Raw genomic sequence first — 15,961 nt, forward strand, 5'->3', positions numbered from 1 at the left:
AAGGTCTTGTGGGGGGGAGTCTCAAATGGCAATTGTGTTAACAAGAAGGAAAGAAGGAGGTTTTGTAGACACTGTTCTAAGTACAGGGACTGCAATGTCTCTAGAGAACAATAAAGTCTACCAAAAGTTTGTATGCGTTTATTATTAGTATGTGACAAATAAAATTTTAAAATATCAGTGTCAAAATAGTTTTCTCTGTCAGGGTGGAATTGCTCCCATACCTTCCACTTGCCACTTTGGTCCACCACTGTGAAGTGACTAAATTATAAATGTGAACTAGTCTAACTACTTCTTACTATGAAATCTCAAATTTTCCCTTTTCCAGTTCTTTATAAAATTTGGTAAATCTTTTCTTTTGGGGGGCACCTGGGTGGCTCAGTGGTTGAGCATCTGCTTTTGGCTCAGGTCATGATCCCAGGGTCCCGGGACTGAGTCTTGCATCGGGCTCCCCACGGGGAGCCTGCTTCTCCCTCTATGTCTTTGCCTCTCTCTCTGTGTCTGTCATGAATAAATAAATAAAATCTTAAAAAAATCTTTTCTTTTGGGCTATTAAGATTTGTCCTATTTAGATTCAAATATCCCATTTATTATTTTAGAGATCTTACAGCTAACATTGAGTTTGTATGTCAAGGGAACTGGAGAGATACAGGTTGTAATCTGTTCCTCTTCTTATTTCTTTCGGTGTAGTACTGTGTGTGTGTGTGTGTGTGTGTGTGTGTGTGTCAGTGGGGTTGGGGATATTTCTTCTACACTGCTCTTACATATAGACCTCCTGTAGGTTTGGGAATGGGGAAGAACATTAGGGGCACAGAAATGCTCACATATAACTGTTGCCCGTTGGAGCCTGATGTCTCACTTTGATTTCTAATTCTGCCTGGGGCTACTGCTATGTAGGTGGTTTGATAGGCATCAGCTTTACTCAGCAACACTCCAGAACCACGGACCCCTACAGAGTATTATCTGTATTGTCTCCCTCTGGCCCCCTGCCAGTACTCCATACTTCCAATACCCCTCTGATTTGAACATCCCAATGTTTAGCCAGCCAGTGGTTTGAGAAATGCTGGAGCTCCTCCTGGAGCTATCAGAACCACTGTTATCCCCTTCTCTAAGGACTATGGAAAACTGGGATGGAAGAAGATGCCTCTGATTCTTTTCAAGCCCCTCCTACACCATAATCTCTAAGGTCTTACTGGTCTAAACCACTTCAGTGGAATCCTCATCTTGAGAAACGTCTAGATGAGAAAACAGCATTGATCTTTCAATTCATGATGCCACGAATGTCTACAGAATGCCTGTCAAACTACTCCCAAAACTCTGATCACTCTTCCTTAGACAGTGGTACCAGAACATCCAGATGATAAAGTAGGAAAAAAGAACAGAGTCTCTCCTTCTTTAAGACTCAGCCACAATTTACGAGTGATTCTCTTAGAACAAACCCATCATTAGGACCACTTGCATTTAGAAGGAATATCTTGGAGAGGGGAAAGGAAGAATCTTTTTGTTTGGCCACTCTTCATGCTCCCCAAACTGTCAAGCATGAGGACTCTCCTTCCTCCCATCTCTACATCTTGGCCAATTATGAGGTGAGAAGGTGCATGACAGTAATAGAGCTGAGTCTATTGCCTCTAAATGCCTTTGTTTTTTTTTTAAAGATCTTATTTATTTATTCATGAGACACACACACACACACACACAGAGAATGGCAGAAGCACAGGCAGAGGGAGAAGCAGGCTCCATGCAGGGAGCCTGATGTGGGATTTGATCCTGGGGCTCCAGGATCACACCCTGGGCCAAAGGCAGGCACGCTAAACTGCTGAGCCACCCAGGGATCCCCTCTAAATGCCTTTGAGTAGATGGTACTCATAGAGAAGCCCTCTTGAGATTAAATGGATTCATAGGGTCTTTTTCTTTCTTTCTTTCTTTTTAATTTTTATTATTTATTTATTTATTTTTAATTTTTTTTTTTCTCATTAAACTTTTGTTTTAATGGGTCTCAAAATTCTGTGACAGATTTTTGGTCAAGTTGTTTCCATTAAAAAGTACTGATTTTAAAAACTAATAATTTAAAACTGCCACACAGACACACACACATAAAACAAATGGTCCACAAAACATTCTCCTTTCCTTCTGAAGGTTTTACGATGCATTGTTATCATTAACCAGTCTTTTACTATTAAACTTAAATGGCCAATTGACACAAACAGTTCTGAGACTGTTCTTCCACCACTGATTAAGACTGGGGCGGGGATCCCTGGGTGGCGCAGCGGTTTCGCGCCTGCCTTTGGCCCAGGGCGCGATCCTGGAGACCCGGGATCGAATCCCACGTCGGGCTCCCGGTGCATGGATCCTGTTTCTCCCTCTGCCTGTGTCTCTGCCTCTCTCTCTCTCTCTGTGACTATCATAAATAAAAAATAAAAAAATTAAAAAAAAAAAAAAAGACTGGGGCGGCAGGTATGGGGGATAATATTCAGTTAGCCTTCTGAGCTTTCTGGGGAGACTTAGTGACTTTGCCAGCTCCAGCTGCCTTCTTGTCCACTGCTTTGATGACACTCACAGCAACCGTCTGTCTCATGCCATGTACAGCAAAACAACGGCCCAGAGGAGGATAGTCAGAGAAGCTCTCAACACACCTAGGTTTGCCAGGAACCATATCAACAATGGCAGCATCCCCAGATTTCAAGAACTTGGGACCATCTTCCAGCTTTCTTCCAGAATGACGATCTCTCTTCTCCTTCAGCTCAGCAAACTTGCAAGCAATGTGAGCTGTGTGACAATCCAGCACAGGTGCATATCCAGCACTGATTTGGCCTGGAAGGTTCAGGATAATCACCTGAGCCATGAAGCCAGCTGCTTCCATTGGTGGGTCATTTTTGCTGTCACCAGCCACGTTGCCACGACGAACATCTTTGACAGATCCGTTCTTGACATTGAAGCCCACATTGTCCCCAGGAAGAGCCTCACTCAAAGCTTCATGGTGCATTTCAACAGACTTTACTTCAGTTGTAACATTGACTGGAGCAAAGGTGACCACCATGCCAGGCTTGAGAACACCAGTCTCCACTCGACCCACTGGGACAGTACCAATACCACCAATTTTGTAGATGTCCTGGAGAGGCAGACGCAAGGGCATATCAGTTGGATGAGTTGGTGGCAGAATGCAAGCCAGAGCTTCAAGCAGTGTGGTCCCGCTGGCTTTCCCATCTTTACGGGTGACTTTCCATCCCTTGAACCAAGGCATGTTAGCACTTGGCTCCAGCATGTTGTCACCATTCTAACCAGAAATTGGCCCAAATGCTACTGTGTCGGGGTTGTAGCCAATTTTCTTAATGTAGGTGCTGACTTCCTTAACGATTCCCTCGAATCTCTTCTGGCTGTAGGGTGGTTCAGTGGAATCCATTTTGTTAGCACCAACAATTAGTTGTTTTACACCCAGTGTGTAAGCCAGAAGGGCATGCTCATGGGTCTGCCCATTCTTGGAGATACCTGCTTCAAATTCACCAACACCAGCAGCAACAATCAGGACAGTCAGCCTGAGATGTGCCTGTAATCATGTTTTTGATAAAGTCTCTGTGTCCTGCGGCATCAGTGATGGTCACATAATACTTGCTGGTCTCGAATTTCCACAGGGAGGTATCAATGGTGATCCCACGTTCACGTTCAGCTTTCAGTTTATCCAAGACCCAGGCATACCTGAAGGAGCCTTTTCCCATCTCAGCAGCCTCCTTCTCAAATTTTCCGATAGTTCTTTTGTCGATCCCACCACATTTGTAGATCAGATGGCCAGTAGTGGTAGACTTGCCCGAATCTACATGTCCAATGATGACGATGTTGATGTGAGTCTTTTCCTTTCCCATTTTGGTTTAGGTTTAGCGATGGTTTTCACGACAGCTGTGTTCTGGCTGTAAACCCATTGCAAAAAAGCTCTTTCTTTCTTTTTTAACCAACAGTTTTTCTTCATAGTCAAGTTTGGACTTAATAGGGGAAATCCCATTCAACATCACAGTACTTCAGGTTCTTACCTATAAAATGAGAGATTAGACAAAATAATCCCTAAAACTTTTTTTCAGTTCTAACAGTGCATGTGTCCAATATTTCTTACCATAATCAGGATTAGAATTCTCCATCTCCACTGAAGCTTACTTACTCATCACACATTTATCAAATTTTAACAACTGGTCTATAGCACATCACTGCATAATTTGTTTACATATGTCTCTTCCTATTATGCCAGAAGTTCCTCAATGGCAGCAGAACTATGTTTTATTCTTATGTCCCTATCACAAAATGGACTCAAAAAATAAATTCTTTTTGGAGGAATGTGTTCTTTATGCAAATTACAAATAACTATCAGATGTAGTTTTTGGATAAAAAAGTAGCAGTGAATACACCAACATTTGTTATTCCCTTTTTATGAGCTTAGCACCATGCCATGATTCTAGAATATTGAGGGGAAAGAGAAGGTATGGTTCCTGAACTCATCAAGAACAAACTATAACTGCAAAAGAAAAAGTGAAACTAAAGTAGACAGTTATGTCTTAGCACACAAGCTAGAGTTTTCTTAGAAAGCATATGAACAAGAAATCCAAAAGCAATACACTTCCAGCCACATGCTCTTTTTTTAATAAATTTATTTTTTATTGGTGTTCAATTTGTCAATATACAGAATAACAACCAGTGCTCATCCTGTCAAGTGCCCACCTCAGTGCCCGCCACCCAGTCACCCCCACCCCCCGCCCTCCTCCCCTTCCACCACTCCTAGTTCATTTCCCAGAGTTAGAAGTCTTTCATGTTCTGTCTCCCTTTCTGATATTTCCCACTTATTTTTTCTCCTTTCCCCTTTATTCCCTTTCACTATTTTTTATATTCCCCAAATGAATGAGACCATATAATGTTTGTCCTTCTCCGATTGACTTATTTCACTCAGCATAATACCCTCTAGTTCCATCCATGTCGAAGCAAATGGTGGGTATTTGTCATTTCTAATCAGCCACATGCTCTTAAAACTACTATGATAAAATGTGAAATAAGTGGTCTTCCACAGTGAAAGAAAAGCATTTATAGTTGAAGACCACCACATCAAAAATATCACATACCTATTAGTTTGTGTGTAGCTGGGCAAGGGAGCAGAATGTTGTAATTAAGCTCCTACACACCTTATTAGTTCTGTTATGCTGGAAAAATTAATATTGCTGTGTCTTAGCTTCCTTATATGTAAAATGAGAATAACAGAATTCACCTCATGGCTTGTTGTGATCATCACATAAGTAAATACAAGTAAAGAACATGGCTTGGCACTTAATTACCACAGTATCAATGTCTGACCTTCCTTATTACCGAATATATTACACTGCTGAGGTTGTGAAAATACTAATGCAAAATTTGTTAATCTTAACTAAAATCAGAGTCTTTGATAAGAGTTACACATACACACACACACACACACACACACATTGTTTATCCACTGCCCTCCTGACTTCAGTAAGCATCTTTATGTTATTTTAAATTCTCTGAGATAGTATTGAGACAGCTAGGAACAAGGAGGAAAGCAGAGGCTGTTATTAGCATACAATGGGAACAATCATGATTTTCACAAACCTGCTCTTCAACCTCAACAGAATTTACCACTTATGAAGCCAAGGGCCAGTGTAGCCATTGCAGATCCCTGAAGATCTCTTTAGCTCTCACCCAATAGGTTTTCACATTTGCTGATGCTAGGTGCCTGAGTCCTTCCCCATCCCTACTGGAGTTTGAGAGTCACACTCACAGCCAGATCTGGCTTTTGCATCCAGGAGGCTGAAGATGCCAGCCTAAGACCCTCTGGCTGAACCCCATCATTGAGTCAGTGCTCAAGACTAGCACATCCAGCTGTGCACCTGCATGCCACCCACCTGATGCCAGCCATTAGCCTCCAGTGTGAATGCCTGGGGGGAGAGTAGATAGCCACAGGCAAGCACGGTGACAACCAGGGCCCTAGCAGCTGCTTGTGGGCCAAGATCAGGTGCTTCTTTTTATCACTGGTCATGACCAATGTTCTTATGCAGAGCTAGGCCCTCCAGCTGTGCACTTGCACACCCCCAATCAAACCTTTGTAATTGGACTCCATGGCAGCATGCATGTCCATTGGAATACTATGCATCCGTAGGAAAGCATGCCAGCAGGCAAGGCCTCCATAGAAGTCAGTGAGCCCGTAGTGGGCCTTGGCCCTTGCTACCTGACTGGCCACCATCACTATGAATGTGTCTGCAACTGGTTTCTGCCACTACACAACTAGCTGCACATGGCCCCATAGCTGAGTGTGTGCAAACCACTGGATCTGGCCACCACCACTGCCTGCCCTGGTCCCTAGATACCAGACCTAAGGCACATATTAGGACCCCAAAATCTCTTGCAGCCATTATAATCCTCTGACAGTGCTCACCAAGGATTACAGGGTTGTCAAAGATATGAACTTAAGTAACTTGAGCTGAAGAGGCCTTACATGCTCTTTGACCTGGTGCCATGATGTGCCTCCACACTTGGCACCCTACTCCACTAAACCCAGGGTCATACTACAAGCTACCATGCTCTCATCCATAGGTAAAAGGTCTTCCTTGCTGAAGTCAGTCCATAAAGTCTGGAACACTTCTTCAAGTGTGCAGACATCTACCCAAGGCTACAGAGATTATGAAGAATCACAAGGGGAAATATCTGTCCGTCAAAGGAATACAGCAAATGTCCAGCAATTAGCCCCCAAAGAAGTGGATAGTCACAAATTACACAATAAAGAAATCAAAATAATTGTTCTATGGATGCTCAGAGAGCTATAAGAGAATATACATAAACAATTTATTGATATCAAAAAATGATACAGGAACAAAATGAGAAGTTTCACAAAGAAATAGAAAACATAAAAAATAACCAAACAAATTTTGGAGCTGAAGAATATAATGAATGAACTGTAGAAGTCAATATAGAGTTTCAACAGCAGACTTAAATAAGCAGAAGAGAGAATCAATGAATTATAAGACAAATCAATTGAATTACCCAGAGATTAAAAAAGGAAAAACAATGAAAAAAAATGATGAAAGCCTATGGAACTCATGGAACATCATCAAAAGAAATAATAAATGCATCACTGCAGTTCCAGAAGAGAGGGAGAAAGGGGTAGAAAGCTTTTTAAAAAAATAATGGCTCAGAAATTTCTGAATCTGGGGAGAGATTTGGATATCCAAGTTCATGAGGGTAATAAATCACTTCAAAATTCTATCCAAAGTGATCTTCTCCAAGATACAATATAAAACTGTCTCAAGCCAAAGACAGAGAATTTTAAAAGCAGCAAGAGGAAGAAAAATCTCTCATAGAAGGGAACCCCAAAAAAGCTATCAGAAAATTTTTCAGCAGAGACCTTATAGGCCAGAAAAGATGCTATATTCTAAGTGCTGAAAGAAAGACACTGCCAGCCAAGAGTACTTTACTCACCTTTCAGAACTAAAGCCAAATAAAGGCTTTCCCTAATAAACAAAGCAGAGGGAATTCATCTCTACTAAATCTGCCTTACAAGAAATGCCAAAATAGTTCTCCAAGATGAAGCAAAAGGTCAAAAAATATAAAAATAAAAATAAATGAATATATATATCACACTGGTAAAGGTATATATGGTCAGATTCAGAAAACCCTAATACTGTAATGTGGTGGTGTGTTACCTGATTAACTCTAGTATAAAGGTATTTGTGGGGGTTTTTAACTCTAGTGTAAAGCTTAAAGGAGAAAAAAATTAAAAATAATGACAATTTAATTGGTTAATGGATACAAAATATAAAAAGATGTAAATGGTGGCATCGAACATGAAATAGGGGAGCAAAAGCATAATTTTTGTATTTGATTGAAGTTAAATTGTAATTTGCATAAAAGAGATGGATATATATATATCTCTGTATAGAGATATAGAAAGTTGTTTTATGTAAGCCTTTTGGGAACCACAAGACAAAAATCTGCACTAGATACCCCAAAGAGGAGAGAATCAAAGTGTACCACAAGAGAAAATGATCAATTTACAACACAAAGCAACAAGAAGAAAAGAAAAATAGCACTATAAAACACCCAAAAAACATTAAGATGGCATTAATGAGTCCTAATATATCAATAACTACCCTAAATGTTAAAGGATTAAATTTTCCAATCAAGAGGCATAGAGAAGTTGGGATGGATAAAACAACAAAACAAGACCCTACACACTGCTGACAAGAGACTCACTTCAGCTTTAAGGACATATATAGATTCAAAGTGTAGGGATATCAAAATATTTTTCATGCGAGTGGAAACTAAAAGAAATCAAGGTAGCCATACTTATATCAGTCAAAATAGACTTTAAGCCAAAAATAGTTAACACATAAAAATGGTCATTATGGGGACACCTGGGTGGCTCAGCAGTTGAGCATGTGCCTTCAGCCCAGGCTGTGATCCTGGAGACCCAGTATCAAGTCCCATGTCAGGCTCCTGCATGGAGCTTGCTTCTCCCTCTGCCCATGTCTCTGCCTCTCTCACTCTCTCTCTCTCTCTCTCTCTCTCTGTGTCTCTCATGAATAAATAAATAAAATCTTTAAAAAAAGGTCATTATGTAAGGGGTCAATTCATCAAGAAGAATAAATATATATGCACCCAACATTGGAGCACTTATATGTATTAAGCAAATTGTAATAGATCGGAAGGAAGAAATAGACAGCAATCCAATAATAGTAGGGGACTTTAATGCCCCACTTTCAGCAATGGATAAATCATTCAGACAGAAAACAAGAAAACTTTGAACTTGAATCCTACTTTAGACCAAATGGAATTAACTGACGTATACAGAACATCCTACCCAATAGTGGCAGAATACACATTCTTTTCAAGCACATGGGGATTATCTCCAGCCAGGTCATATGATAGATCACAAAACAAGTCTTAGCAAATTAATGATTTCAATCATATTATCTTTTCTGACGACTGTGGTATAAAAATATAAATCAGTAATAGGAGGAAAGCTGGATGAAGCACAAGATTTAACAACATGCTCCTTAACAACCAACTGGTCAAAGAAAAAAAAGAGAAATTGAAAAATACGTGGAGACAAATGAAAATAAAAACACCACATACCAGAACTTGGGGGTGTTGCAAAAGCGGTTCTATAGGGAAGTTTACAGAGATTAATGCTGACATTAAGAAATAAGAAATATATGTCAATTACATCTCAAACAAAACAAAACATGAAAGATCTCAGCCTCGTTTTACACCTTAAGGAACTAGAAAAAGATTATACACAAAGTTAGAATAAGGAAGTAACAAAGATCATAGCAGGAATAAATGAAATAAAGACCAGAGGAAAAAAAAATTAAAAAGATCAATAAACTAAGAGCTAGTTCTTTTTAAAAGGTAAACTGATAAGCCTTTAGCTAGACTAGCTCAGTAAAGAGAACCCAAAATAAGAAATGAAAGAGGAGACATTACAACTGGTACCACAAAAATACAAAGGATCATGAGACTACTATTTGCAATTATATGCCAATGAACTGGATAACCTACAAGAAATGGATAAATTCCTAGAAACGTACAACTTACCAAGGCTGAATCATGAAGAAATAGAAAATCTGAATAGACAAATAACATCTAAAGAGATTGAATCCATAATCAAAAACCTCTTAACACAAAGAATTCCAGGACCAGATGGTTTTGCTGGTCAATTCTACCAAACACTTAAAGAAGAATTAACACCAATTCGTTTGAAACCCTCCCCACAAAATCAATGAGAAGTAAATATACCCAAACTCATTTTGCAAGGCCAATATTGCCCTGACACCAGAGCCAGAAAAACTTACCACTAGAAAACTACAGACCTACATCCCTGATAAATACAGATGCAATAATTCTCAACATAATATTATCAAACAGTAAAAGAATCATACATCATGATTAAGCAAGTTTTATCCCTGGGGTGCAAGGATGATTCAACATACATAAATCAGCGTGATACACATTAATAGAATGGAAGATAAAAATCTTTTAATCACTTCGTTAGATGCAGAAAAAGCATTTGACAAGATACATTTCACAATAAAAGACTCAACAAATTGGGTATAGAAGAAATGTGCCTCCACATAATAAAAGCCATATATTATAAATCCCCAGTTAAATCATACTCCATGATGAAGGTTGAAAGCTTTTCCTCAGTGACAAATGTGCCCACTCTCACCATTCTCATTCACCTTAGTACTGGAAATCCTAGCCAAAGCAATTAGGCTAAATAAATAAATAAATGGCATTAAAACTGGAAAAGAAGTAAAATTATCTTTGTTTACAGATGATATGGTCTTATATATATAGGCAATCCTAAAGACTTTACAAAAAAAATCATTAGAACTAATCTGCAAATTCAGTAAAGTTGCCAGAAACAAAATCAACATAAAGAACTCAATTGTACTTTTGTATGCTAACTGCAAAATACCCAAAAATGAAATAAAGAAAGCAATTCCATTCAAAATGGCATCAGATACCTTAAAATACTTAAGAATAAGTCTAACAACATGGTGAAAGACCTGTACAATGAATACTGTAAGATTTTGATGAAAAAAAAAACCCTGAAAAATAAAAAACAGGAACAAATGAAGATATCCTGTGTCCATGGATTGAAAGAATATTGTTGAAAAGTCTGCAATACGTTAAAAAAATTAAAAAAAAAGGGGGGGGATCCCTGGGTGGCTCAACGGTTTCGCGCCTGCCTTTGGCCCAGGGCGTGATTCTGGAGTCCCAGGATCAAGTCCCGTGTCGGGCTCCTTGCATGGAGCCTGCTTCTCTCTCTGCCTGTGTCTCTGCCTCTCTCTCTCTCTCTGTCTATCATAAATAAACAAAAATAAATCGTTAAAAAAATTTAAAAAAAGAAATGTCTGCAATAGCCATCTATAGATTCAGTGTAATCCCTATGAAAATTCAAATAGCATTTTTCACAGAAATAGAAAAAAATTCTAAAATTTGTATGAAGCCACAAATGACCCTGTATAGCCAAAGTAATAATTAGAAGAACAAACCTGGAGGCTTCACAATTCCTGGTTTCAAATTATACTACAAAGCTATAGTCATCAAAAAGTATGATACTGGTAGAAAAATGGACACATAAACATAATCAAGAGCCCAGAAATAAACCTCTGCATATATAGTCAACTAATATTTAATAAGGGAGCAAAGACTATTCAACGATGATAGAGTTTAATAAATGTTGCTGGAGAAACCTTGTAACTACATGCAGGAGAATGAAATTAGATGTCTATCTTATGCCACTCATAAAAATGAACTCAGAATGGATTAAAGACTTATTTTTTTTAAGGTTTTATTTATTTATTCATGAGAGACACACAGAGAGAGGCAGAGACACAGGCAGAGGGAGAAGCAGACTCCCTGCAGGAAGCCTGATGTGGGACTTGATCCTGGGACTCCGGGAATACACCCTGAGCCAAAAGCAGACGCTCAACCACTGAGCCACCCAGGCATCCCATAATTTTTGGATTTTATTTTATTTTTTTATTTATTTATTTTTTTAAAGATTTTATTTATTTATTCATGATAGTCACAGAGAGAGAGAGAGAGGCTCAGAGACACAGGCAGAGGGAGAAGCAGGCTCCGTGCACCAGGAGCCCGACGTGGGATTCGATCCCGGGTCTCCAGGATCGCGCCCTGGGCCAAAGGCAGGCGCCAAACCGCTGCGCCACCCAGGGATCCCAATTTTTGGATTTTAAATTAAAATCTTCCAGGGAAAAAAAAATCTTCCAGGGATAATTTCCTTTACTTCTGCTAATTGATGATGTGTTCAGCCACAGGGGCGGTGAGAATTCTAGTTCCCATACTTTTGAAGAAAGAGGCAATTTGTCAGAAAAAGTATAGCAGGTAGATTAGCAAAGGGGCCAATTACTCTCTAGAAAAGAGATCTGTATGGGATCTTACTTCTTTCCATTTGGTGATCCCACTTTCTCTGAAAACTTTTTATAAATGAACCAGGTCAGAGAGCAGTAGGAAGCCATTTGGTCTAAATCAGATCTTAAACTACTAGGAGGCATTAGACTGGGAAAGTTAACCACTGCAACTATCAACCTCCAAATATTAATGGCCTAATATAACTCAAAAGTAGTTCTACTTTTGAGTTATGGTTCCTCATGGTTCCACATGGGTGTTTGGTGGGTGACCTTCAAGAAGGATGCAGAAATCAGGTACATCCTCCTTGTAGCACTACTGCCTCATAAGACCTCAAGATCTCCTGCTGGTTTTTATGTTTCTTTCTGCCAAAAGAGAGTGGAGGATAGTTTAAGAGATTGTCGTGTTGGGCTTGGAAATGGTGTCCATCACTTCCATCCACAATGGCCCCATCTGCTGCTAGGCAGGTCAGACAGGGTATATATGAACAAAAGGAAATGGGCTTGGTAAACAACGGGCTTGGATCCAAGGTCCGTGATGCCTGGGGTTATAAGCATCACAGGCTGAACCTGAAAACTTTCCAGGACTAAATAACTCAAATACTACAGGATGGCTTTCAGAATAATGGTTGCATATGAATGGCAAAAACTAGTTGTAATGTAGCTTATAACATAGTCTACAGTGATCTATGGTGGTATGTGGCAGCCAGGGCTGACTGTGACAATGGGAGCAGAGAGAGCATTTTATCTCCATTCTCTCATACCCTCCTCACCTCTTAACCCCTAGATGACAACAGGAACCAAAAGATTTTCTTTTGTACTTGCAAAGGGATTACTGTATCAATATGCAGGAATGACACGGGACTGTTGAAACCACCTGTGAGGTGACCCTGTCAGGTAGCAGTAGTGTGGAGTCAGATCTGGCTCTGTGGATTATGCTTACAATGAATCACCTTGGCAAAAGTAGTAGAAGTTTGGGAGCAGTCTGCCCAGACTTCATGAGCAGAGAAGTTAGTCTTTAGCTTCACTGTGAGCTACCTGTCACCTGCTTTCAGTAGTAGATGCAGAATTGCTCAACTTCTAGTTGGGTTTCAACTGCAGACATGAGGTAGTTCCCACAGTATACAATATTCCAGAAAGTGATCCCTGATCCATCTACCAAGAGTGGGGTGATGCTGGTGATGAGCCTATGGGAGGAGAAGTGGATAGTCTTGCAATGCAAAGATGGGAAGGACTTCATAGAAACACTGACTTTATTAAAATCATTGTGACCTCACTTGAACCGCAAGCCTGTGAAGAGGGCTTTATCAGTTACAGTTAGAATTGAAAAATTTTTATTGCTGCCTGTTATGGGGAGAATGAAATTGATCATCATAAAATATAGCCACATTTTCCCACCAGAGTGAGAGAGCTATGCACTTCCACAGTTTGCATGACTACTTGGCATAGCTTTCGTGCCCCTATAACTTGTGAGTCCTCTGAAGCAGCACATAGATATCTGCAGGGGAGGACTTTTCTTTACTCAGAAAGAAACTGTCCTTGAACATTGCTGTAAGCTGGCAAGGTAATGATCCCATTTCCTGTCAAAATAAGATATCCATTTGCTCCAAAAATATCCATTGTAAAAGAGAGAGAGAGAGAAAAAACCCCAAGGTTAAAAATGCCCTGAATGAAGAAGGTTTGAGTTCATGAATACCATGGTTTATACCCCGAATGCTGGAAGCACTGTTATATGCCAATTCTTTTTCTTTTGATTATCTCACAAGGTTGCCGGGCCCATGTGATGGGAGAGTGGTAAGCCAGTGGTCTCCTGGAATAAATCTGGCCAAGGTCAGTTTTTATTTCATTTCATTCGTATCCTGCTTTTAATTTTCCTCAAATTTCTTGTGTTTTTTTTTCATAGTGATTACAGGATGTTCTATTTGTGCTCAGTGCACCTGAAGGAAAGGCTGACTCACAGGGACTCCTTCAACTCTGATGCTTACATCCTCCGTTGCATATTCTGTATTCTAGACCAGGTTGTTAATCCTTGATTTTGAGCTGGAGATTCTCTGTCCCCATAACATCAAACCATATTGCTCACTAGTCCATAGATTCTCAAGAGACTGCACTAATTTATTATAATAAATTATTCCTTGTTTCTGACCTCTGTCTGAGACTTGGCATTAGTAGATGTAAATCACGCAGAATCAAGACTTAGCATCTAGAATTTGACTTTTGCATTATATATTGGAAATATCTCCTAGGCAGAGAGAAGAACTAGGCAAGTATTAACCATGCAAGGAAGATTCTGATCTCGAATTTTCAAGATGAGATCCCAATGGGTGTGACATTTAAATCCTAGGTTCCCTGCAGTCTGAGCTCCAGACACTCATGGGTAAAATAAGCTTCTTTTAGGAATTAAAATGGTTTTATCACAAATCCAAGCAAATATCAGGAATGCAAGGAAAAAAGAAAGGACACTGGGGCTCCACCGGATGCAAAAAAGCTACCATGATATACCATCTAAACAATTCTAGTGTATGGTAAAACAAGGCGGCACTGATTGTATCCCAGGTTCTGTCTTAACACCTATGCCATGAAGATGAGGCTCAGCAACATATGCGCACTCCTTGAATCAGGCTCTAGAGAAGGCCAAGTGAAAGAGTCCTAACAGGGTTCTAAGAAGAAGGTCAGGATGGGTTCTACATATACGCTTTCAGGGAATGAGCCTCAAGTGAGGGCCAAAAGACAAGGAGTCCTATGGTGGTTTCCTTAAGAGGAACATACAGGAAGTGGCCCACTTATTTGCATTCAAGGAATCATAGATAAGAGAAGGCATGGCAAAGGGGCATCCATTACAGGATCCCTATAACTGAAGGAGGGAAAGGCGCGCCTGCATGCTTAGATTCAGGTATCAGACTGGAGAGAAGGCCAAGTGAAAGAAAGTCTATGGTGGATTACTAAAAGGAAAGGAAGGACAGTACCAGCATGTGTGCTCTCAGGAAAAAGGCCTGAGAAAAGATGAAGTGCTTTCACTTGGTCCTACCATAGGGGCCTAAGAAGTAAGGATGAGAAGTGTCCAATATGTGTGCACTCAGTGAATCAGCCCCAAGAGAAGGTCAAGTGATGTCTAGACTGCTTTCCTAAAAGGTAAGAGTCAGAAGAGAACATGAGGGTGGTTCTCTCAGTCACATCTGTTATAAATTGATGAAGAGCATTTGACCATATGTCATATTCAGAGAGAATGGGTTTAACTAAACTCTTTCCTTCCACTTTGGTTTTGCATCAGTGCAGTGAATGTCAGAGCAACTGTTCCTATACTGAATTCGTTTATGAGAGTTTGTGTTATTGAAAACAATAAGGTACCTTTTCTTAGAGGTCTCTGATTAGACATAATTACAGACATAATTCCAGGAGGCAACATATTGATAACACACATCCCAAGGGTGGAAAAATTAGTCACAAAGAAGAGATCAACCTCAGACTGCAAAGCATTAGGACCCAATTCTCCATGGGTCTCATGTACTTCTGTACGTCTTATGAACAGAAGCACTAAATGCCTTCGTTCTAGACTATCTTTTCAAGGATATTTGTATAATGAACAATTTTGGAAGATAGAGTTAGTGTTTCTGAAACAAAGGGCAGGTTCACTTACTGTCCTATAATTAGCATAGTATTTCCCTCCAGATCAAAGGGAAGGCATGTTTATCGCCCATTATAAAATGGTGGAGATTTTTTTATCTCAGGGTTGTTCTTCTGAAATGCAATCTACTGTTTGTGCAGACATCTATATAGACCCATTTGTTGGCTCTATAAAACTTGGTGCAAAGGGAACTGATGCAAATGTTCTGATACACATGCTGCTTGCTGTGAATAATAATGTATCTCTGACACAGGAGTCTTGTGTTTTCTGACAATATCTTTGAAGCAGACTAATTTACTAGTTTGCAAGTAGTGTAAATTCTGAGACCTTTCATAGTTGTTGACTTAGCTTTGGTAAAAACTTGAGCCCCAAGCTCAAAAAGAAGCATATTAGTGATCTAGGGTTTTCACCTTAGGGTATT

The 15,961-nt window shown here is 39.8% G+C and overlaps 1 pseudogene; it reads right to left on the minus strand.

Annotated features, from left to right (window-relative positions):
* Nucleotides 1-2,467: 2,467 nt before the first annotated feature.
* LOC144308942 (elongation factor 1-alpha 1 pseudogene) lies at nucleotides 2,468-3,901 on the minus strand (annotated as a pseudogene).
* Between the last annotated feature and the right edge of the window lie 12,060 nt (nucleotides 3,902-15,961).

This window comes from Canis aureus, chromosome X, assembly GCF_053574225.1.
Source record: "Canis aureus isolate CA01 chromosome X, VMU_Caureus_v.1.0, whole genome shotgun sequence".
NCBI classification, from domain to species: Eukaryota; Metazoa; Chordata; class Mammalia; order Carnivora; family Canidae; genus Canis; species Canis aureus.